At 35.2% G+C, this 22,885-nt stretch overlaps 1 long non-coding RNA gene across 3 annotated transcripts in view; it reads right to left on the minus strand.

Moving 5' to 3' along the window:
* Nucleotides 1-707: 707 nt before the first annotated feature.
* Nucleotides 708-22,885, minus strand: part of LOC122230995 — a 33,602-nt gene continuing 11,424 nt past the window's right edge. For all 3 annotated transcript variants that reach the window (XR_006208075.1, XR_006208073.1, XR_006208072.1), the window contains one exon: nt 708-1,009. This is a non-coding gene — a long non-coding RNA (uncharacterized LOC122230995). The remainder of the gene's footprint in view (nt 1,010-22,885) is intronic.

Below are 22,885 nucleotides of genomic sequence, written 5' to 3' on the forward strand. Positions count from 1 at the left end.
GCTCAGTTCATGATCTCGCGGTCCTTGAGTTGGAGCCCAGCATCAGGCTCTGTGCTGACAGCTCGGAGGCTGGAGCCTGCTTCAGATTCTGTGTCTCCCTCTCTCGCTGCCCCTCCCCGCTCATGCTCTCTCTGTCTCAAAAATAAATAAACATTAAAAAAAATTTTAAATAAATAAAATGCTTTGGTATTAAAACACTATTTCAAATACATTTGCATGATAGCTAAGTAAAAATGGTGATTCTTCCCAGCCTTCCTTATCCTCTACACTTCCAGAAATAGGAACTTACCACTGTTACCTATTTCTTTGGGTGGTTACATCCATATTTCTAAATAATAGGCTTCTAGTACTATTTATTGAATTTTCAGTTTTAGCTACTTAACCACCTCCTCCCATTCCCACCCTTACATGTACTTCTAACAGTGTCTCCAATATAGTCAGTCGTATTATGGTTTTTGTTAAACCATTATCTTGTGATTTTTGTTATGACTCAGGAACTCTTCTTCAGATCTGTACAACTCAGTTATGATGCTTAAATGTTTTTCTTGTCTGACCTCTCTTTTTCTGTTCGTGTGTTTTAACCTATGAATCATTATCTAATTTGTTTGTTCCTTTTTTTCTTCTGTAACCATCATGATTCTTTCTCTCCAAGACTCCAACAAACCTTTCACATTCTTTTCAATACAATGGACACATTGGAAAGTCTATCATTTTTGTTTTGTTTTATTTTGCTTGGGTTCAATTTGTCTTCTGGCTCAAATCTCCCTGGAGCCCTCTGTCCTCCTGTTCCAGCCTCAATGGGTGGTGGATCCTATCTTCGTAGGATCTGTCTTCACCATCATCCTGAGGATTCAACTTGCCTCTTTTCTATGTTGGATCCTCTATATTCTTGCATTTATAACTTCCTCTTTCTTGGTTGATTCTGTCTGGGGGAAGCTTATCTTCAAATAACCAGGAGTCAGCAACCTGTGGGCCTTCAGGCCAAATCTGGTTCTCCATCCATTTTGTACTAGACAGAAGTGGAAATAATTTTTACATTTTTAAATGTAGAGGGACAAGAGAATAATATTTCATAGCATACATGTGACAGTTTATGAAGTTCAAATTTTAAAGCTAATTGGAACACAGCCATACTTCCTCATTTATGTATTGTCTATAGGTCGTTTCACACTACAAGGGTGGAATCCAGTGGCTGCAACACAGATCTGATGGTCCATACAAAATGTAAATTATTTGTTATGTGGATCTTTAGACAAAAGCAAGTTGTTGACCATTGCAACAACCTAAGGATGGGGCATGATATTAAGTTGTTTTGGAAGTTTTGCATTTGAAAATGTTTCTATGCTGCCCTCAGACCTAATTTATAGTTGAGCTAAGTACATATTTTTAGCTTAAAATCACATTATTTCTTCAAATTTAATTTTTTAAATGTTTATTTATTTTTGAGAGAGAGAGAGAAAGAGACAGAATGAGAGGGGGAGGAGCAGAGAGAGAGACACAGAATCTGAAGCAGGCTTCAGGCTCTGAGCTGTCAGTGCCAAGCCCAACAAGTTTTTTGTTTGTTTGTTTTAATTTACTTTTGAGAGAGAGAGACAGAGAGACAGAGAGAACACGAACAGGGTAGGGGCAGAAAGAGAAGGGGACAGAGGATCCAAAGCAGGCTCTGTACTGACAGCAGACAGCCCGATGTGGGATTCCAACTCACAAACTGTGAGATCATGACCTGATCCAGTCAGATATTAAACCGACTGAGCCACCCAGGTGCCGCTCCTCTCTATGAGTTCTTAAGTTATCAAGAGCTCTGAATTTTCAGAATAATCTGTCTTGCTGTGGATATTCTTAATTTATTCTACTGAGACCTCAAGGGGTTTTTTAATCTAGTATTATATTTCCTTCACTTCTGGTGATCTTCTCTGAAATATTTCTTTGATGATTTTCTCCCTTACTTTTCCCCAGTTCTCCTTTCCTACAAATCTTTTCATTCAGAAATCAGGCCTTCTGGTCTGATCTTTTATAGTTTTTGCTTATTTTATTATTCAGCTCCTATTATCCCTTCCTCTATCTTGTTGTTATCTCTAGAATTTTGCTTCGACTTTATTTTCCAATTCTCCGTTCCTTATACATGCACGTAGAGTGTATGTAAATATATATAATATATGCCACCTATATAGTATACATTAATATTCAATATCATTCATTTAATGAATACTTTTTTTTTAAATATCTTTCTGCTTTCCTTTATGGCTTCACTCTCTTATACTCTAAGGGTACTTGTAATTCAAGTTTCCCTCTACTTAGTTTTTGCCTTTTTTTTCTTTTGCCTGTTAGCCTCTGTGTAACAAAGTACCCAAAACATAGAGGCTGTATACAGACACACACACACAAATATGCATATATATACCCAAATATTTTATGTATTGTTTGTTTGTTACCCCACCGTTTTCACAGGTCAGGAACAGTTTAGGGGGTGCCTCTGGCTCTGTGTTCCTCAGGAGGCTACAATCAGGGTGTCTGTAGTGGCTACCACATCTCAAGAATCAACTAGAGGAGAAGTCCCCTCCAAGCTCTCTTAGGTACTCACATATTTTTAACTTTATAATATACCCTATTTCTGAATTATGTAATATTTCAATGATTATACTGAGCTTATTGTTTTATTATCAAACTAACAAATTTTTTTAAATGTAATTTACAACAGCTTATGAGTATCAGCACTTCATGGTCACCCCTTGTAAAGCTCTTTCCGAAATTTTGAGTTTTTAATGTTAATTTGTTCTGCAGGGAACCGAAATATGCATTCAGTTTATATATTTTTTTCAGGATGGTAACCACATGCTATAATGATCATCTTGTGTTTCTGAGAATATCAATATGTGTAGGCTTTAAATATTAATTAAAACTTACATGAACTTAAAATTCTCAAGTAACATTTATATGTGTATATATTAGCATACAGTATTTCAGAAAAGATTATAAGCCAAAATGAAATTTAATTCTTCATAGATATATTACTTTGCTTTTTTTTTAGTTGAATGAAGGGCTTTCTTTATGCTTATAATTAAAAATTTGTACATGCTTGAACTAGGGTGAAAATCTATTGATTGATTTTACCTGATTCACAATAAAACCATTCAAATAGTGGATCTATGTTATTGTTTCTTTTCCAGAAAATTTTCTTTATTTAATTCTAATGGGTATTGATTCTTTTTCTTTGAGCTCCTGGAACTTTTAAACTGGATTGCAGGCTTTGTCTCCCATACTTACCAACTTCTCTCTCATATTTTAATCTCGATTTCCTCTTTCACATTATGAAATTCTTTCTCAGATTTGTCTTTTACAATGCTATCATGATCCAAGAGATGAATTTTATTTTTCACTGCCTCTATTGGAAGTTTATATTATTGATTTATGTTTTTAGATTCCTTCCAATGTAACTCTCAATGAACTCACATTCAGTATCAATCCTTTACTTTCTGGTAGGATCCTATTTCTGTTTATAGGGAAGAGGTCTTTTAAGGATTCTAAATAATTGTTTTAAAATTCAAATCTATTTATTGTACAACTTTCAGAGGCATATTCTCCCCTGGAATTTTTAGTATGGCATTGTCTTTTCTTTACTCTGAAGAACTTTCTATATGCCCCATGTTGATTTTTATTATTAATCATTCTTGGATGAGGATTGATAGCTCTAGTCATGATCTTTGCCAACCAAAAGGGTATGGAGGCTGCCCTTGTGGTATTTATTGCCCAAGGGTTGCTGGTTGAATCCTATTCCTTATCCATATCTAGAAAACTGATTAGTACATACATCTCTTGACAAAACTCTCAGCATTGAACAAAATTAAATAGTGTAAGTTTCCTTTGCTCTAATACCAGTGTGTTTCTGTGATGATTTGAAAAATGATAAAGAAAAAACTGCTGCAATTCCTAGAAAATAAATTTCTCTTATAAAACCCTTTACTTGCATCAGAGCATCCTTTCCTGTGAAATCTGTACATCCTAAGATTCACTACATCATGCCTAGTCATCCTGGACGATCTATTCTTTCTTTGTAATTTCTCAATGCCCGAGACATTGATCATATTGTGTGCATCCTTCTATGACTCCAGGGAAATAGAATGATATATATCTAATCTCTCCCTTTGTCTATGTCTCATACCTGCTTTCAAACATGTGCAGTGTTATTAGCCAAAATATTTTTCATGTCCTGGCAATGAGTTATCAGCCAGTCTCAGTTTCCAATGTTGTGAGTTTTACGCTTTCCATGTCTTGATAACTATTTAGCATGAAGAGATGAAGTCTGAGAACTACTAAGACAGTATCTTAAACTGAACATTTGGGTTTAAATCTAATATCCAAATATCTCTACCATATTGATAGAATATACATATTACTTTTATTTATATATATATATATATATATATATATATATATATATATTTCTGATGCTGCTCATTTGGCATCAATACTGATTTTCCTCAAGAATAAGAAAGTCTATTTTTGGTGTGACTGTGTGTGTTTCATAGATCCTCATCTAGATTGTAATTTAAAAGGTGACATTGTTTCTTCTTAGCATAACAATTCCACCAATTTTTGTCTTACTAGGAATAGTAAAATAAATGCATCTAAATAGAAAAATGTTGTTTGGATTTTTTCACTTTAACATATTATCACTTTTATTTCTCAACCCCCTAACCCAAATTTTAACAGTTAATTAGCACACCATGTTACTTGTGAAGAGGAAAACATTCTTTAGAATGACAGGTGGCTGGGTCCCAAGTCATTAGAAACTTATACCATTTCTTTTGGAGAACAAAAACTAACAGATAAAATATGCAAATGATAATGCCGGTTTAGTATTCCATTTCTGGTATTTTTTCTCTCTTAAATCAAAGTGTACTTATAAAATGTAATCTTACAAAAAGATTGTCTAAATTTAGCAAACAGCACAATGTTAAGCTATAATTATTATTATGAGTATCATTTCAAATTCTGTGTATTCACCTTGGTCAAAAACTATAATACTGGCAACTTGAAAGTTATGTTTTTAAAATCATATAAATATGTTTTAAACCTTATCCACAATCATCAACATTTTAGCTTGCTGGTAATATGCTTTAAAATAAGATGTATGATAAAGAAATTAGAAAACAACTGATATCAATGTAAAAAATTAGTTATTTGGTAATATAAAGTTATTGACATAATGTGACGTTCTACTGTCTTAAAATACACCTATGCCTCAAGGTTCCTGCCAGTAACTTTCTACAGTTGAGGAAACTTCCCTGATTTGCATTGACATTCAATAGCTTCCCCCAGGCAAATACCTGCAGACAATCAGCTGTTGATGCCTGTCTATAGGCAGAGGAAAGCTTTAGAACAGTAGCTCTGTAAAATCAATTATTCCCTTGACTGTTACAAGAAGGACATTAGAGAACCCTGAAGATTATCAGCTCCCATTTATACAGTTCTTTTCATTCCAAAGATTTTTGCAAACGTGTCGTTGATTTTTAATATAATTTAGAAGACAAATTAGTCAATATGTTACTAAACTCTAGGTTGAACTCCTACTTCCTGGTATATATGACTTTCTCAGTTCTAGTATACCAAACTCCATTTATTAGGCACTCAGCATGCACTGAGCACTGTGCTTGGTCCAATGGGTCTACACAACATAAATTTTTATGAATAGCTTTGAAGTTAGAAAGAATTGCAATAGAATCCTGTCTGCCTTTTGGCTGCATTCCCTTTACCAAATTACATAATCTCCTTAGGAGTTAGAGTCTTTAGCATAAAGTGGAGGTATATTGTCTAATTCCTTCAGTGGTTATGATGATTAAATTTTATAATCTATTTTAAGGTCTCAGCCCAGTGGCCAAGTAATCACTCTAGAAAAGGCACTGGATGAATGCAAGTCATTACTATTACTGAACTATCAAGAATCTCTTAGTATCAACTGTGAAGATACAGTTAAATAGATATTACTATTCTCCTTACCTGACGGGTCCTTAAAATATTTCAAAGGAAAAATTCAGAGAAATGTATCTCAAAAGTTTCTTAGTAATGTTAAAATAGATTACAAATTTGGACTGACATTGATAAAGAATTTATAAATACATTCTTGTATGATTCCTTTATTAGATGGTATTTTCAATGCTATTGAAGCATTTATGGGAAAGTATGTTTAAGAGTAGAATTCATTGAATGAGACAGATAACTACACACAGTTAAATCTCTGAGATTAGGTCTTTCTTTTAAGGGAGAAAAAATATACATATTTTTAAAAAGGTATTTCTCATTCATGATATAAACCAGAAAAGGGGAGAATAATTATAATTATTAAGAGTCACAAAATTAGCAGAACGTTATTGCCAAAAGCTAGTTTTTGTCAGAAATAAATATTCTCCGGGGTGAAAATGATACCATTAGCTAAGTGAGATATTCATCTTCTATAGTTTCCAGAAACAGACTTGGAAAATGTTTATTAAAAAATTAACTGAAGTACTAGATCAAGACTGGTAAAACCCATAAAAACTTACTATATGTTACTTCATTTAAATTTTGTTTGAATGTCATTTTCTTTATATATAAATACATTTTCATCAAAATTATACTATATTCAATAATAGTAATTCATCCTAAATGCAAAAAATAATTACTTTAACATGTATAAATTATTTTTACTTTTCTGATACCCTTTGTGAATAATGAAAATAATGAGCCTAATGTACTGTAACATTCAAAAATTTCTACCTGTCAAATAAATTCCATTAAGATAGAAATGATTCAAAGTAGTTTAACCAGCCTTGAGAAGACATGATTAACAAAATCATCTTTATTAGATGCATTAGTAAAATTTAATATCTTTAGAATATAACATAAGTAATGTTGATGAGATTTTAGGAAATAAATAATTACTATTTCTTTCATTTTCAGTTTAGAACTAAGTGAAAAATAAGACATATAGGAGATCCACAAACAGAGATGGAAATGTCAACTTTAAACTGATAAGTGCATTTGAAACTGTGGCTTTAGACCTGTTGCTCAAATGGCTTGATGATGGCTTGATACAAAAACACATTCTACAGAAAACACTCTTACCCATTATTCTACCATATCTGCTATCTTTTAACAGGTTAACTCCACTAAATCAAGAAATCGAGACTGATATGAAACAAGCATAGAAAGCTAGATAGCCCTCAAAAAAGGCACATTTCTAAGAACTCATCTCAGTTGTTATCAAGAGAGTAGAAAAGAAAGAACCTGCTGGAACCTGGGGCCAAGGGTCACAGAGAACAGTGGGCAAGGGGGTATCTCCCTGAGAGCAGAATCAGGGCTTACTCAAAGCACCTACCTCATCCCTAGTGCAATATTTTCCCAGTGGGATTTAAAAGTTACTATGGATTTATGATGGTGGAATGTTTTCTGTTCTTCTTCCTGAATGAGAGTGTTCGTTGCAATCTTCCCATCCTTGTTTCACCACCGAATGCTTGGTGTATGTACAAAGGGAGATGAAGTGATGGAGCTACATACGACTTGACATAGAGAACACTGTGTATTATCAGAGATTCTGGACTTCTGAGCCTGATGCAGTGATGGGATAGAACCTTAGAATTGGTTCTAATCCCCCTCATGGAGAGGGGATGAGTGTTTTCTTTGATGGTTATAAGGTAGAAAAGGAATATCTGATGGTCAGAATTGTTACTAGTTCTGGTCAATGGATCATGAGTGGAAGTAATAAGTGTCACTTTCAGGTTGAAGCAATGAAAAGACTTCACCATGTACCAGGTTCTGTGTTCCTTTCCTATAACAACTCTGGACCATTGTGGAGGCACAAGACAGACAAATTCTTTCATCGCAACTAGGAGCTGTCCTAGAGAGTCTCAAACTCTTTCAGAATTTCTTTGAATGAAAAACCTCTGTTTAGGTAAAATCCTGAAATTTGGTGATTTAATTTTATCTTATCTATATAAGATTTATCTTATATAGCTATAAATGTTATCTGATATATCCATAGATTACATATATAATAATTTAAATAAAATTAAGCTTATACATATAAAAAGATGGATCAATGGAAAGCACTGGTAAGTTGGATGATTCACTGTTTCTTTGTTTTTGTTTTGTTTTGTTTTGTTTTGTTTTGTTTTGTTTTCAGAATGAGAAATCAGAAGAGGTAGTCTTGTAGAAGCCTTGATATCTGGGAACAAGATGTTAGGAGGAAGAAACTTCTACACACAAGCTTGGGATATATTATTATATATTAATTGGGACATTAGCTTTACAAATATATCTATTACTTACTTAGATAACATTTTAAATATTTAAGTAAGCGATGTTTAAATTTGTGTGTGTGTGTGTGTGTGTGAATGATCCATTAATTTTATGCTAAAATACATAGACATGTTTCTATAATTAGTGGCCATATAATTTATTCTCTAAACCTTGACATTTTTTAATGTTAAACAGGACATAATTAATAATTATGCCAGAATAATGGATGTAAACTGGGACTCTTATGGGAAAACTAGGACATATGGTCATCCTACCTGGAAACAATTTCCAAGCCCTAGAAGGTCCTTCGACCTCCCTCTCCCCTTCCTCCTCCTGGAAAACTAAACAACAAAAGAACTTTCTTCCTTTCTTAAAATATATTGGCTAAAACTATAGACTGTCATTCCACTATTGGAGTTTAGACTTAAAATGCAAATACTCTTGGATAACATATGGATCAGTACACACATTCTCAGAGCGGGTTACAATGGGTTGTCATTGGTAAGATGGAGGGGCATGAGAGAGGACAGGAGGGTATCCACAGACGAAAACAAAAGGTAATGAGTAATGACTGGATGCACCAAAGATACACTTCACTTACTTTAGTCTTGCGAAGAGCCAGCCCTGTCTGAATATATAGTTCCTAAAACTGAATTATCATTAACCTTGAGAGAAATTTCATGGTGCATGTTTTATTGTTCTCATTTTATTCCTAATTTCAAACTGAGATCTACTGCCAAGCAACTTTTCTTTCTCCTTCAATAATTACCTGAAATCCAAACTTCTACATGAAGTTTTTCAGTGATTAAGTCATTTAAAGAAATTAAACAGTCTTGAGCAATAATCAGTCAGAGCAGTTATCCATTTTAGATGAGTCATCTGAATAATAAATGTTTAAAAAAATTCTCTTCAATGGCACTTTTAGCCTGCATTTTTTCTATAATTGCCTTAATCCCTCAGCACAATTACTAAATGTCCACACACTTCTTTTACGATTTTACTACCCAAATCACTTGCTCTTTCTCATCAGCTTTGCAAATTAATAGTATATTAAATGCACCAGGGTAGCTTACTTGAAAGGAATGCTAAAGTGAATTTTTCTAAGTGGCTAATAAACGCGACTTAAATGACATTTAGTAAGTTTTAAGATTTCTTATTCTACAGTAAACCTGTATTTCTTTATAAATTGCATTCTTCTTATGACATTGAAATTCATTAATGCCAACAATTGTATTAATAATGATAACAATAACTACCCATTCATTTAGTCCCTAGTATGAGGCAGGTGCTGTGCTAGGGATTTTCTGTACATTAGCTCATATTTGGCTCTTAAAATAAGGCTGTAAGCTATTTTTATCCCTGTTTTAAACTTCAGACCTTATACACAAATCAGGAATCTCCTATAATAATGTGCTTTTACGTATTTTCTTTCAAAATTCATAACATATACACAACAAACTCGATGGAGGCATAGAACATGTCTGTCTATCATAGTTGCTCTGCACTATCTTTACCTCATTCAAGGATTGTAAAGGTATCACGTATCAGGAAATTTTCTTAATCATAAATGTTAAAATTTCAGGAAATTACTTTCTATGAAAAAAACATATAAACTAAAATGTAGAGTAACAGAGCTAACTCAAAATAAACAAAATTATGTCTGTTTTAATTTGGTAATAACTGTTGTGTGACTTCAGTTATTTATATATCTCCATGCTTGTATTTCCTCATCTGCAAAAGCATGAGATTACTACTCAATTTTCATTTCACTCCATATGGAAAAAAATGTAAACTAGAAGAAGAAGCACAAACGTACAAATGAAGAGAATAATTCTATGACAGATACTAAAATGGACTATCAGCAGACATTTCACACTCAAATTTCTCGCTAATAGAACCCCAGGTTTGTTCTGTAACATTCTGACTGGTTGCAAGGAAAAAGCCTTGACTGGATATGAGCCAATCTTAGCCGATAGGTTTTTTTTGACAGCTCTTTACTTTCTCAATCTCCCTTGCCAGTTGGAATGGCTCTGGGACCCATCCCCGGTCCATTATATGTTGTCATGTGGAAAATAGCCTTCATGCAATGGTAGCCTCTACATATACTCCAGGCACGTTACTCTGGAAGCCTTGGAGCCAAAAGATTTACAAACCAAGTCAAAATGCTTAAATCTCAGGGATTATCAAACACAAGCAAAACAGGAGGACCATACTACCTGAATCCTATATATGCAAAGTTTGTATGTCTTGTCTCTTTCTCTACCACATCAATCTTCTCTGCCTATGGTATAGCTACAGGGACCAGAGTGGATATTCTAGCAGCTTCACCAAAAGACAGAAGGTGTCCTGGGCCCGGGATACTTGCTCCATTGGAGACTTAGGGAAAAAGTACACTTGGACACTGGACCAAGGTGATAGCTTGACAAACTTCTTGAAGAATAGCATAAGATGTATTTGTGTTTCTTTTAGCAAAGAACTCATGGGGCCAGAATGAGTTTTACCAGTAGATGGCCAAATAAGACCTCATGAATATTTAGTTTCTGAATATTTTGAGACACTTGTATATCGAGTCACATACATATTTAGTATATCATACATATTTAGTATGCAGGTGCCTCATGAAGATTAGGTATCTCTTGGTCCTTCCATCCTTTTCTATGTTTAACACACACCTGCTGTACTTATTAACTGTTTATCTTGTAAGTAACATATCTTATGAATTCTGCCTATGTCTAACAAACTCTGCTTACTGGTTACTTATCTATAATGAAAATGCCTCAAAGAGTTTTACCTATGTTTATAAACTACAGACTTATTCATCTGAGAGAATTGAATATTTTCCAAAGGAAATGCATATTTCAGATGTAAGGGAAAATTGCTTGAGGGCATATGGGGAATGTGGTTCTTTTAACGGATAATATCAGACCTCACTTTTTCTGTCTCCCCACTTCCTTTCTGCTTGGGATGCTGGTATAAAGGCATGACTCTAGGAACTGTGAGGGCCTGGCTGCTTCTATGTTGTTGAAAGCCGACATGCTGGAGAACAAGTTGTCACAGGGTGGAAAAAATTGTTTCTGTGTCCTTAATGTGTTTGAGCCATTGAATGAAACCTGGGAGTGCTTCTTGTAGAGTTTTTGTGGCATAGCACCATGTGCCCTCAGGATCTAAGACACCATTAGATTTTCTTTGCACTCACTCAAACACACCAAACTGATTCAAAGGCTATCATCACCCTTCACACCAAAGTTCATCAGGGAAACCACAGCTATAATAACAGTGTTTTGAGCAAAAAAAAAAAAAAAAAAAAAAAAAAAAAAAAGCAAGCAAGGCGTGAGGAAAAATGCAAAGGTGTTTATCAAGACATTTCTCATAAATTCATTGCCACACACAAAGTTTTTAGAGGCATCCAGTTCGTCCTTTCTAAAGCAAATATAGAAGAAAAGAAAAATTGTTTTATTCTTTGTTTTTACTTATATGCATGCGTGTGTGTGTGTGTGTGTGTGTCCTCATGGCATGTTAAAACTATCCCTGTTACTTTTTTGTCCATCACACACACACACTATCTCTCTCTCTCTCTCTCTCTCCATATATATATATTTATATTAAAATAAATAAATATACTATATTAAAATAAATATATAATTATATATATATTAAAATAAATATATAATAATATAAATATTTTTATATAATCTGCAATAAAGATGTAACCTCTCTATCCAGTTCCTTGGAGATATATATGTGTATATATATATATATATATATTTATACAGATCTACATATCAATCTATATATATATATATATACACACTAACACTGTTTCAACTATTTTATTTCACATATATATCTATATCTATATTCATATCTATCTCAATTAATATATATTTCATGTATTATGTGCATATATATCTAAAGAACAGTAAACATATATATGCATGTATGTGTGTGTTTATCCATTTACCATTGGAGATATACAGATACTTATATAGATAAACACACACACACACACACACACACACACACACACACACATATAGACATTCATCTGTGAGTATGTGTTTGTGTGTGTATCTCTTCATGGCAAGCTAATACTATACTGGTTATTTATTTCATACATGTATGTGTGTGTGTTGTGTTAATAAAATAAATAATCAAGCATTAGCTCACACAAAGAAAATATGCCTTCTTTTGTTTTATCTTAGAACACAACACAGTACTTGATATAGTGGGTATTCAATTAAGGGCATATTTGAGTGATATCATTGGATCTTTAAGGAAATATTAAGGTCAATTTAAGTATAATTATTAAGAAAAGGTAACAATGAATTTGAATAAAAAATAAACCTATATGAAAATTCAGAAAATAAACTATGAAGAAAATAATGCCAATTACCTGTAAAAGGTAGTAAATGTTTAGCTTTTGTTACATACAGTACTGTGTAACACCAAAGATGATATTGGAATAATGACAGCTGGTTCCACAAATAAGTAGCTGTAACAGAAGGATATCATCACTGTTGAAAACTCATAGTGGTCTTCCAAATGTTCAAATGTTCTCTTTTTTTTTTTTTTGAAATTTGTTCCAAAAATTCTTAAAGAAAATAGTACTGTAGGATACAGCCACTTTTTAAAATATAAAACAGATGGTGATATTAGACATACATGGAAAAGATTTTAAACTTTGTGTTAGAGATTAATGCACTGATAAATTGAAGAGTAAATTAAATAAAAGACAGAAAATTATAGGAGTAAATGTGCACCAAGGAATGTAGAAGATATTATAAGTTGAGTAACAGATTAAGAATATAGAAGTTTGTGAACCAATCATGGCACCAATTACACAGGAAACCTTGTTTTCCTGCCTTGTTTTGGTTTCTTAGGAACTCCTTTTTCTCTTCTTTCTTTAACAGATGTGACCCTTCAAGTAATATTTACTAGTATAAGGTGGGCACCTGTCCCTCACTAGACCAAAAGTAATCCATCTCATGATGGGAGAGACAGTACAGAGAAATAATTTAAAAGGCTCTGAAGCCAAATTTTCCAATTTCACATCTGCTCCTGATACATACTAGCTGTCTGATTTAGGGCAAATAACTAAACTCTCTGTTGCTTGGTTTCTTCAACTAGAAAGTTTAAGTGAGCTAGTCAACAATAGGTATATAAGAGTATCCCTTTAAAAAAGGATTCCAGTGGCACCCAGCTGGCTCAGTCCATTAAATGACCGACTTTGGCTCAGGGAATGATCTCATGGTTCATGGATTCCAGCCCCCATCAGGCTCTGTGCTGACAGCTCAGAGCCTGAAGCCTGCCTCAGATTCTTCTCCTTCTCTCTCTGCCCCTCCCTCCCCCCTCAAAAATACACATTAAAATTTTCTTAAGGATTCCATAAATATAAACAAAAATACATAAAATAAAATTCCCAACTTAACCTCTTGAAGCCAGACTGCTATTTTAAATGATAGAAAGATAAAAACATAATTACTTATTATGAGAAAACATAATTTTCCTATTCTTCCTGCCAAATACAACTAATCCCCTAGATATTATATATAAAACAAAGGAAGACTGAAAACTAGAGAGAAGAAAGTAGACCAGTTAGAGATCTTGGTATGAGAAACATCCTGGGGCTCCTGGATGGCTCAGTTGATTAAGTGTCCAAACCTTAATTTCAGCTCAGGTCATGATCTCATGGTTTGTGAGATGGAGCCCCACATCAGGCTCAGTGCTGTCAGCACAGGGCCTGCTTGGGACTGTCTCTCTCCCTCTCTCTCTGCCCTTCTCTGTGTTCTTTCTCTCTCTCTCTCTCTCTCTCTCTCTCTCAAAAATAAATAAACATTTGAAAAAAGAAGAAAGGGCACATGAATGGCTCAGTTGTTTGAGAGTCCAACTTTGGCTCAGGTCATAATCTCGCAGTTCATGAGTTGGAGCCCCACATTCGGTTCTCTGCTGTCAACACAGAGCCTGCTTTGGGTCCTCTGCCCTCCTCTCTCTCTGTCCTTCCCCAACTTGTGCTTTCCAAAAAATAAATAAACATTTTTAAAAAGTGATAAAAAAAAAAAGAAACATCACAAAGGTGAGTTTCCAGGATTTTTGTTTCGTTTTGTTTTATTTATTTATTTTTTGCCTCAAATACCCTAGACTGGAAACTGGAAAAGCTGGTAGCCCAGAAATGCCAATGGAAGCAGAAGAACAACTATTTTTTGTAACCAAGGGGAAGGAAAGGAGCAGCCTCAAAAGACAGAAAACTGGGGCTTCTAGGTAGCTCAGCCAGTTACGCATCTGCTCTTGATTTTGCCTCAAGTCATGATCTCACAATTCGTAAGTTCAAACTCCACATCAGGCTCCACACTGACAGCATAGAGCCTGCTTGGGATTCTCTCTCTCTCCTTCTTTTGCTGCCCTTCCCCCCTCTCAAAATAAATACATAAAGTTAAAAACAAAAAAAGAAGACAGTAAACTTTCAGCAACTACCCTGCTTTAGCCAATGCCACAGGAAAAAAACAAAAACAAAAACAAAACAAACAACAAAAAAACAAAACAAAAAAACTGTTGCCTCACCCTCATCCACACCAGAAAATTCTGAATGGTTGCCTAAAATTCCATCCTGCAGAGGCTATAGGGGAGGTACCCCAATACATCTGCCATGATGGTGTCAAAGAAGGCTAAGTAGAGAGTTGGGAAAACTTCCTCCCCTCAAAATGCTAACAAGCCCCCTTCCCACCATTCAAGGTATGAATGGAGACCACCTGAGAAGGTCGGGCTTCCAACGCCACCCATTAGTGTTGAGGCAACCCTTCTCCTGCCTGCTGGTATGGTGTCAGAGGAGACCGACTAGAGAGTTAGGACTCTCACCATCTTAGCAGTAACCAGTCCATGTCCCTTCCATGGTGTCAGTGGTGGTCACATGGAGAGCAGGAACAGGGAGGGCCTTCTTAGCCCCTCAGAGCCTGAGGCCTCAGAGGCACCTGGGTACTTCAGGTATTTCATACTGTTAAAGCAAATAATTTTTTAAAGTGCTGAAGTATTAGCTAAGGGAACTATCAAGTGTAATAGGGGTATTTTTTCTATTCTTCAGGGGTTTTCATCACTTTCTTCAATTCAGTGAACTTCCTATTCATCTTTTCAGTAAATCCTTCTTATATTATGGATGCTACAATGCTCTACATTTTCTAGACACACTAACAGTTGTTTTTTTTCCCCATGTGATCCAAGCTCCACCAGTCATTCACACAAGATGTAAGAGACAAAAATGAGCAAGTTTTGAACCTTCCTTAAGGAAATCAAGGCCAAAGGAAGAGGCATTTAGCCATTGTATATATGTTCATAAAAGCATATATATAGTTTTACACTCAAGTTCAAGATATTGTAAAACATCAATGAAATAGGATCCACTGTCAACTTCCTAAGGACATTGATGTAAAGAGGAGGGCAGATGTCAGTATAGATGGGAAGATACCTTCCAGAGGGATGCCAAATTCTTTTCTTGCCCAAGAAGAACAATCCTGGGCTGTGGATGGACATTTATGCTAGGTATATTATCTTATGTTATCATTCAAGTTCTAAGACACGCCTAGAAATTCTGTGTACTGCCTATTATTTTCTTCAAAATTGTATCTATCAAAATTGAATTCTGTTGCCTACAACTAACAGTGACCAATAAGTAATTGGTAAAAGAAATGGTTGCAAGAAAAATAAGCTAAAATACATGTAACTCTAGTGTTTTTCTGACCTAAAGTTTGAAGGCAATGAAAATCTGGTTTACATAATCTGAAGAAACACTGATAATCTCTGGCACACAATAATGAAACATTATTTAAGTGATTAAATATGGGTAGTTGGAATGAAAAGCCAATTGAAAGCAAAACTTTGAGTGACTGTTACAATAGACACTTTTGAAAGACTGTGATGTGAGCTGACTGCTTCTAAGCTTGGTGGAGAACTTAAAGAAAATGACTCACTTAATTAAATTGTTGAACAAAATCATGGTCAAAGAGCCACTGGGTTTCTTCTTGTAGAAGCAGAGCTCAATAGCTGAATATCAGATGTTGAATCTGCACTTCAGTGGTACTGAAATATACTATGAGATATACTCACAGCATTTCCAGAGGGTTTTTTTTTTAATTTTTTAAATGTTTTTATTTATTTTTGAGGCAGAGAGCATGAGCAGAGAAGGGGCAGAGAGAGAGGGAGACAGAATCTAAAGCAGTATCCAAGTTCTGAGCTGTCAGCACAGATCCTGATGCGGGTCTCAAACTCATGGAGTGTGAGGTCATGACCTGAGCTGAAGATGGACACTTAACTGACTGAGCCACCCAGGCACCCCAGCATCTCCAGAGTTTTTATAGGAAAATGGAAACATTGCTTAGGAGTGAGTGGGAAATTAAGAAATACACTGGAGACATTCATTTGCCTTTGGATACACTAAATGAACAAATTTACTGAGCTTCCCTTCTCTGTAGAAATGGTCCTTCTTCAATTATTGGATGATTCTCTAGCTGAAAAGTCTGTAATGACCATACCTGTTATTTGACAAAAGAAAATAAGTTTTCCTCATGTCCCACTTATACCGCTGTGCATAGTCACCAAGCTCATAACCATACCTGGCTGCACATCGGAATTACCTGCAGCAATTTAAAATATCCTGCTGTCTTGACCAGTTAAACCAGATTCTCTGAGGCAAAGCTCAGGTATCTGTCTCTTTTAAATGTTCCCCAGGAGAATCTTACTTATCCCTTCCCCCCAAATTTTATATTTAGAATATATATAAATATGTTTTATATATTATATATCTGCATATACATTATATACAAATATATACATATGTATGTATCTATATATTATATGTGGGTATAATATGTATACACACTCTTCTTATTTATTAATATTGTTAAAAACATGAAGAAATGCATGGGTATATATTCTAAGGATGCCGATGTTAAATTAGGAAATAAAGAATATAAATTTAGACCTGGATGAATTTCTTGATATGAGTACACTTAGAGGTTCTGGATTTCACATATTAAATAAATTATATAAGAATAGTTTTAACCATTTGATTAAGTGGCTATTTTGTGTAAACACGGATGAAAATAAGAAAAGTTGCCATTGATAGTCTCAATTTCAATGGTTTTGGTAGTATTATGAATTCACAATGATCAAAAAAACAGTACCTAATCACCAGAGCAAAATTAGTGGCAGAACTGGAGTGTTATTTGGGACGGTTGGTTAAGTAAAGATCTTCGGTGGTAGCTAACTCATTAAGATTTGATTTTCTTGGGAAAAAACTGTTAAGACTAGAAAGAATGACAGCCTTACTTGACCCCCAAAATACAAAGACAAGGACCTCCATGCAATTACAATATTTGAGTTCAAATACACAGAGTATATTAAATGAAATGAATGTTAAGGTGTCTTGAGGTAGGTCTCAGTAATAACCTCTCAAGAATATCTTAAAAATCTCACTTCTAGTAGTCTCCCAAAGAATCTTTAGCTATATGTTAAGAGTAACTGTGCATTGGGAAAAGAAAATATCCAGAACTCTGCAAGATTATTGGATACTTGCTCTGAGTTTATCCTAATCAATCAGGATCACAAATGCCTATGTTGATCTTTTGGTCAAAGTGGGGACTTCTGGATGTCAGGTTATTAACTCAGTCTCACGGGGTCTATAAAACAATCTTGTGGTTTTGTTCTCCCCAAATTCCAAGTGAATAGTAAATTACACACACACACACACACACACACACACACACACACACACACAAACACTGAAAGAGCCCTCACTTTTACCTTCCTGATCTGTGAGTGAACATTAGCATGGTGAAAAGAGTAGATTTGACTTTTCACACTGAACAGTAAACTAAAAGCAATGTAGTAACCTTGGTAAGACAATTAAAGTTCATGTCGCCCTTGAAGAGTTGAAATAAATAGTAGTGCTGATACCTATCACATTTTATATAAAACTTTGGCTTGACTTATACCAAAGACAAATGAATTTAGAAAATGACAGCAAATTATTATAAGCTTAATCAGGTGGTGATTTCTGCTGAAGCTACCATTAGAGATGTGATTTATTTTTTTCTTTTCTGGAGTAAAAGCGCAGAGTGTCTAGAACCAAAAATTTTCTTCATCTAACAGATTATGTTTACCTTATTACAAAAGAAGAAACATCAAATGGAGTGTTCTTCCACCTGGAGGAATCAGCAATATATCTGTATCATATATTCTGGGCCATGTGGCATCTCTGATGCTGTGATATAATTCCTTCTGCCAAGACACTGACCATCTACCATTTCTTGGTACATCACTACAGTCCAATATAGCTGGTATCCTGAGTATAAGATCACATAAGCATGAAGCTGGTGGTAGCTCTCATGCCTCGCACAAAAGATAAACCTTGAAATCTTAGGAGTCTGACATCTTAGTAAAAGTTCTGAGTCACATGGGGTGTGGCATGTTGGAATGAATACTTTATAAAGATCGAAATGAGACAAGTCGTTGCATCATGTAACCCACTTTCTATGAAGATCCCAGAAGTGTAGGTAGAAAAGCTACTGTAAAACTTCTGCCTATCTAAAAGTCAGAATGCCTTTGGAATTCATGGGTCACAGTTTGATTTAAAACTCAGACGTAAAATGGATGGAGTCCTCATCTCATCTAAAAGCAGGAGTAAATATCCTTCCCTACCTCCACTCACTATCATCTTTTAAGGATTATCTTCTGTCAATACAGTTTGGCAAAAAAAGGATTGTTTTCTTTTCTGGCTCTTTACAGGTCCCAAATTTTAGTTGTCTTTTGTTTGTTTGTTTTCCTGCTAACTTGTCCCTTGTTACTACTCTGTATACCAGCTTAGACTTCCGCTTTCTTTCCTGATGATAACGGCATAGAATTCCCAGGCTACCAACTTCTTTTGCTATTCCCCGAAGTACCACAAAAATAAGAATTTGGGGAAAAACATATTTGACTGAAGACTTGGGATAATGGCAAATGTATTAAAACGGTAAGTTACGATGTTAACTCTCATTGTTGTGACAGCTTCCAAATCTCAGTGATTTTACACAATAAGCCTCAGTTCTCTTCACAATTGTATGAGTTGGGTGACTCTTCTGAGTGGCTCTCCAAGAAGTAACTCTGAAAGTCAAGTTCCATTTACATCATTATTCCATTGCCCCCTGGAGCACCATCCACAATTCAGGGAGCCTTTGCATTCAACTGTCCAAGAAAGCAAATTAAGTATGGAGGATGCCATAAGGCACTTTATAGCCAGGACAAGAAGGGGTGTATTTGACTTGCAACTACATTATACAACCAGTGACATCCTCATCTTCCATCCAAAGAAGGCTGGAAAATGTAGTTACCATGTGTTCCCAGGAAGAAAACCAAGATTGATAAGCATCCAACTAGAATATGCCCTGGAAAGTAACTATAGTAAATACATGAAATGGGAGAATTTAATATTAGATAACATTATTCCATAAAATAAGGCTCTCAATTCAATATAGAATTTCGTGAACCCTGGTTCCCCCTCATATTTTTAGGACCTTTCTCTTTTTTACCTTCTTACACCTCCTTACAACACCAGCAGCTACTTCCAAAACTCATGTAACCATATTTTGCAAATTATTTTAACTCTTATTTTTGCTTACACATTTCCCATCTACCCTTTGTTCTCACAACCATGCCTTTGTTAAATAAATAGAACCATTAATATTTTTCTGAGGCAAAAAGAGACATTCTCCCACAGAAGTATTTTTTCCCTAAGCCAACCAGCTCAAAATGTAGATAGCTTTTAAAAGAAGCAATTTTTCTTGCTGTCATAGAATTTTTCAAAATCCCTATACCTTCTCTTCATATAGGAAAAGCTGTCATCAACATTAAAAAGTGGCCTGCCAAATGAGAGATATTGCTAGAAAGACAAACTCATAACAGTTGTATCTGCTATTCAGGGATGCTGTGCAAATTATATGAGAGAATATATGTAAGTGCCATGTCACAAACTATGTGCTCAGTCAATTTTTTTTTTCTCTTCTTTCTTCTCATCCTGTTCTTCCCACTTAGACCCTTTCCGCTTGGCTCTGACCTCCACAACATTCACTTCTATGGTTGACTTCTTCAATCTAATATTTATTACCTTCTCTGGAATGTAAGTGGTCTGGACTTCTAAGAACACTGCAAATAAACAGATAAACCTTAGAGATATCCTTTTCTCAAGTCTGCTTCTATTTTAGGGAAAGGTGACCACTTTTTAAAAATTCTATTCCATATGACAGCTCCTTAAATATACTTGCTTCTCTGACTTATTTTGTTGTTGTTGTTGCTGTTCCTTGATGGGTAACAGACACCAGAAACATACTCCAGTGTGACTTTTATGCAATAAAATCATTTCCTAAGATTAATATGGCATACAATGTTGAACAGTCTGCTTTTCATCACATCTCCATACTGGTTAAGAAACAAAGAGTTGAATCTATAATTTTACATTTTACTACTATTACTTATATTTTTAAAACAACTACTTAAGGGGCACCTGGGTGGCTCAGTTGGTTAAAGCATTCAACTCTTGATTTTGGCTCAGGTCATGATCTCATGGTTCATGAGTTGGAGCCCTGCTCTGTGCTGATGGTGCATAGCCTGCTTAAAATTCTGTCTACCTCTCTGTCCCTCCCCTGCTTTCTCTCTATCTCTCTAAAAATAATAAAAACAAATTTTCTAAAATAAAATAACTACTTAAAATAAAGACCACAATTTTCTTTTATTCAGTATGGCCTCAGCAACTTACATAGTGGCTGGCAATGATCACAAATGCCTTCTTTCTTATCTATCCTGCATTTGTTTAATAAATATTTACAGAAAAGGGAAATTCTGCTAAATTATACTACAAAGAATATTGGTAGAGGTTGTTAGACAGTGATGTCTACAAAGCTCTGTTTATAATTAGTTATGATAGCGATCCCTCCAAATCTGTATGAACAGCTCAAATTGTGCACATCACTTACAGAATTTCTCCCTGTATAGAAAACCTTTTCCCTTTCTAGCTTCACAAAAGTGCTCACCCTTTTTCTTGAAAGACAATCTCCAACTGTATGCAAAGATTAAGCAAGCACTTGTTAAGCCTGCCTACCCAACACCAAATTTCTAAAAATAATTTTAAAAAATTCAAAAACACCGAAGTGCGTTGGGAAACAAGAAGAGAAGTTAGTGTCTCATAAACTATGCATGATCATTCATACAGAGAAAATAGGCAAAATTAATATGAAGAAGAAATCCAAAGCTTAAAATGTGTGCCAATGTATTACTTCTGTAAGTAAAGGCTAGTGGAGAGAAACTGCAGAGAAGACAGGAGGTGATGCAGTGGCAGCCAAAGCTGTCATTAGTTTGATTACGCCCACAGAGGTGGCCAGGAAAAATCTCCCCTGTCCATTGCTGACTTGTGTCAGGCAATAGCCATGGAGGCAGACACCTACAGGCAAAAGAACAGGGTTAAGGAATTTGAGCAGAAATGGGGTACTCACTCCCAGAAGATTTGGTCCTGACCTGCGGTGCCCACTGCCTCTCCCACCCCTCTGTCACTTTCCTGGAAAACAGATCAAGCAAAAGCTATAGTTCCTGCTGCCAGGTCTTTACCTGCAAGCAAGCTGTGTAAAGGATACTACAGGCAAGGCAGTCTAATAAATGGAAATCTCACCTAGGAAAATGAGAATACCTGGTAGCCAGCACTGAGAAACAACTCAACCAACACAAGAACTAACACTTGAGGAATCAAAATTAATAGAGCAAGCAGAAAAGATGATGATTTCCTCAAATTACAGTACTTGCAGGAATTAATGACGTTGGGTAATGTTCTAGTTATAGAAGAAACACTCAGAATCAGGATTTGGAAATGTCAGTATATACAATCAATCAATTTCATGGTAATATATATATATTTTAAGTATAAATATATGTATATATATATGCATATACATATATATATGAAATTGATTAGCAAGAATAAAATTTAAGTAGCCTCTTGTAATGACATATTAAAGAATGTGCCATTTTCTCAGGAAAAAAAGTTTCTGTGGTTGAATCTGATCCAATTTTTCCAAATTATAGATGATGGCCAAGTCCAAGAGAGAGTTAGTGTTCAGAGTAAGAGCCCTCTCTGCAGGCCATGATCACCAGGCATCAAAAAGGACCCCTCATGCTAGATGGGGTCACCTCTCTGCAAAATCAATACTTCCTTTGCACATCTGTCTACATCCACATTAGCAGAAGCCAAGTGGAAGCCTGTATCTCTTACTTATTCTAAGAGCCTTCCCGAACTCAGCATTCATACTCCCTTCATCACTGTCTGTGTCCCTTTTGTCTAATCATGCCGCTCCTCCTTGTTTATGACCATCACACAAGTAGCTCAAGACCCTCAGATTTCCCTTCATCTCCCAGACCTTAATTCTACTATTTCTATACAACTGCTCCTCTGATCTCCTAAAACGCTCACTATATTCTCTGAAACTCGAAGCAAATCGTCACCAAACGCCTCTTTTCTTCTCTTCCTTCTCTTTTTCTTCTTGGAGTAACTGAAGTTTGGCTCCCTCTGATGCTGCTGTTTGTCCTCAAGCCTATCCAAGAT

Source organism: Panthera tigris, chromosome A1, assembly GCF_018350195.1.
Source record: "Panthera tigris isolate Pti1 chromosome A1, P.tigris_Pti1_mat1.1, whole genome shotgun sequence".
NCBI classification, from domain to species: Eukaryota; Metazoa; Chordata; class Mammalia; order Carnivora; family Felidae; genus Panthera; species Panthera tigris.